General features: G+C 41.6%; 1 long non-coding RNA gene across 2 annotated transcripts in view; it reads left to right on the forward strand.

The window, feature by feature from the left end:
• Window positions 1–543: 543 nt before the first annotated feature.
• The window catches only part of LOC112077122 (uncharacterized), a 6,144-nt gene continuing 3,178 nt past the window's right edge, over window positions 544–3,509 (forward strand). For both annotated transcript variants that reach the window (XR_011478049.1, XR_011478048.1), the window contains exon 1: window positions 544–808. This is a non-coding gene — a long non-coding RNA (uncharacterized lncRNA). The remainder of the gene's footprint in view (window positions 809–3,509) is intronic.

Raw genomic sequence — 3,509 nt, forward strand, 5'->3', positions numbered from 1 at the left:
CTCCCTAATCTTACCTCATTTGCACACACTGTATATATACTTTTCTATTTTGTAATTGACTGTACGTTTGTTTATTGCATGTGTAATGCTGTGTTGTTGTTTGTCACACTGCTTTGCTTTATCTTGGCCAGGTTGGCCAGTTGTAAATGAGAACTTGTTCTCAACTGGCCTACCTGGTTAAATAAAGGTTAAATAAAAATAAAACATTTAATTATTCCGTTCCTGTGAGTCATTATGTCATAGGAATTGATCTGCTTGCTTTAACTTTATCAGTAGTACAGTATTAAACACTATTAAACACTTGTTATTGTGGAGAGGATTTATAATTACACCATTCTTTTCATTTATATTAATTAATGAATAAAGCAGAAATGCTTCATTTTTTTTTTTACCTGACATATCTGACCTCTGTTCTGACTTCTGCTTTTGCTTATTTTTTCCCATATTAAAAGGAATTGCAAGCTTATTTATCAAGTACTATTCTACTTTTCCTTCTGTAGTTTCTAGAGATAAACAATAGCCCTGACAAAAGTTTATTTCCCCTTAGTACCCACTGCTCCGGACCAGCTGACTGTTGACACCACATCAGCTGCTGTTAGCTGGAGCCAGCCACCAGGATTGGACCAAACCCAACATCATTACCAGATCTCCTACCAATGTCCAGGGACAAAACCACACATCACTACCACGTCCTCACACAGCATCACTCTCTCTGACCTGCAAGGTGGTACTCAGTACTCTGTCACTGTCTGCACTGTGCTGGAAAATGGAAAGCAAAGTCAACTGGTGTCAACAACCCTCACCACAAGTAAGGGATTACATTACTTAAGTATTCTGTCTGGTGTCAAATTTTGACTAGTTATCAAAAAGACAAAGGTAAATAAAAAAAATCATAATTATGTGTCTGTTTTATGTTCCAAAAGACAAACAGTCACTCACTCCCTAGAAAGGCGAACTAACAAAAGATAAATCACTCCAACCAAACCACAGAAAGGTCTGATACAGACACACATGGGGTTCCCATCTGAAAGATGGACAAAGCCACTAGTAAGGGGTTCTCAAAAGCCACCACATGGATGCCCACTGTACGGTTTGTCTCAGATTAAGCAAACACCAACTCAGGATCTTGGAGTAAAAAGGATATGGGCTAAATTACAACAGGAGAGTTTCTGGCTAATGTTGTGGCACCTTACATGAGGTTTAGGTCTCCATACATCTCCATTCTGAATGCACTGAACCAGCACCTCCTAAATACCAGCAGGGCCATTTTTGGCCACACAGAGGCAGGGTGTAATTTAAACGTTTTGTACTGATCCAATGAACCCTTCAATTTCTGTTTAAATGTTGTATCAAGAGCACTTGCCCAAATGTGCATCATTTTGTTTATTAATAACCTTTCATTTTTTACAAATCGTGGCACCTCTACACCTCCAAACAATTAGCATGGTATTCTCTTTCACTGTAATAGCTGCTGTAATCTTGGAAGCAGTGCAGTTAGATTCAACAAATAAATAAGACTTTCTGCATATCAATATTCTACGTCCTGGAAATTTTCCTGTGACTTACAAACCTCATGCTAAATCGCATTGGCGCTATTGTTTACATGCTCAACCGTCCCATGGAAGGGACACCGACTCCCAAAGAGTTTTAAACCAGGACTCTAAATACCATCGCCAGGGCCAGCGGCTCTTAAATACCAGCAGGGCAGCGGCCTAATGCAGGCAGGTCTTAAAATACCAGCAGGGCCAGCGGCTCTTAAATACACCAGCTCTACTGCGGGCCAGCGGCTCTTAGAATACCAGCAGGGCAGCGGCTCTTAAATACCAGCAAGGGCCGAGACTCAACCTCAGCGGCATGCTTAAAGGAGCGCTAATGCCAAGGGACCACGGCTCTTACAATACCAAGCATGGGCCAGCGCTCTTTAATACCAGCAGGCCGCCAGACGGCTCTTAAATACCAGCAGAGGCACGCGGACTCTTAAAATACCACGCAGGGCCAGCGCTCTTTAAATACAGCAGGCGCCAGCAAGCTCTTAAATACCCAGTCAGGGCCAGCAGCTAAGACAAAGTCTTAATCCAGCAGGGCCACGCCTCTTAAAACCAGCAGGCCAGCACAAGCTGTAACACACTAGCGACTAACGAGGGTGACCCAGTAGAGCAGCCCAAGCCTAAGTCAACCTCCTTGCAAAATGGATAAGAGAAACTGGAAACTCGAGACAGAACGAAACCCGTAAACAGTCAGCAATGGGATGTGAGTGTGCCAGATCTCTCCTGCATGAGAAATTATATGATGGTGAATTCCGCATTCTCGATGTTGCAGTTTGGTGTGAAATCATTAAAGTTGTTATAAATACAGCTATCTGAATTCAGGCTTTCTTCCGTCATGTGAGCATCATTAAGGTCAAGGAGTTTGATCTGCTCTGCTTGTTTTAACTTCATCAGTAGTACACATTATTAAAAACACTTTTTGCTGAGAGAGATTTTAAATTACAACATCATTTCATTATTTAGCTTTTGGTGTGGCAACAATCTGTCTGCAGGACAGGCACCGTTACTAAATGAATATAGCAGACACCCTTCGCATTGTGTTACTTTACAAATCCACTGCGTTGTGTGACGGTCCTGTTTTAATTATTCTTCCCATACAGTGGGGCAAAAAAGTATTTAGTCAGCCCACCAATTGTTGCAGTTCTCCCACTTAAAGAGATGAGAGAGAGGGCCTGTAAGTTCGATCATAAGGTAACACATACAACTATGAAGACAAAATGAGAGAAAAAAAATCAACAGAAATCACATTGTAGATTTTAATTGAAGAATTATCAGTGGTCTTGTGATGGTCTCCATTTGCCTAATATTTCTTCAAACCAAGCTGCTTACCTATTTGGCAGATTCCAAGTCTCCGGCCTGGTGCAGGTCAACAATTTTGTTTCTGGTGTCCCTTTACAGCCTTCTGGTCTGTGGCCATAGTGGAGTTTGGAGTGTGACTGTTTGACGGGTTGTGGACAGGTGTCTTTCTATACTATAACAAGTTCAACATGTCATAATACACGAGAACGAGTGGAGGACAGAGATGCCTCTTAAAGAAGAGTTACAGTCTGTGAGAGCCAGAAATCTTGCTTGTTTGTAGTGACCCAAATTACTTATTTGTCCACCCATTAAGTTGGCAAATAAATTCATTAAAAATCTACAATGATGAAAATTACAGGTCTCTCATTTTTTTAAGTGGGAGATCTTGCACTTGGTGGCTGACTAAATACTTGTTTGGCCCAGATGGTGCCCGTGGGCCTGATTGGGCCTGGGCCTAGTGAGGTCTACACGTCCCACCCGAATTAATCCACCTCTTATTACAGAAACGCAGTATAACCAGGCATTGCGTCACCTTGAAATTCATTTTATTCAGAGAATTAGCAGGGGAAGAGCTACAATACAGTACAGTGCTCAAACTAATAGGTCCAAGAACATAGTCGAGCAACAGACGTTATATTATAATATTCTTCTTCATATCCATTT

This window comes from Salvelinus sp. IW2-2015, unplaced genomic scaffold, assembly GCF_002910315.2.
Source record: "Salvelinus sp. IW2-2015 unplaced genomic scaffold, ASM291031v2 Un_scaffold4306, whole genome shotgun sequence".
NCBI lineage: Eukaryota > Metazoa > Chordata > Actinopteri > Salmoniformes > Salmonidae > Salvelinus > Salvelinus sp. IW2-2015.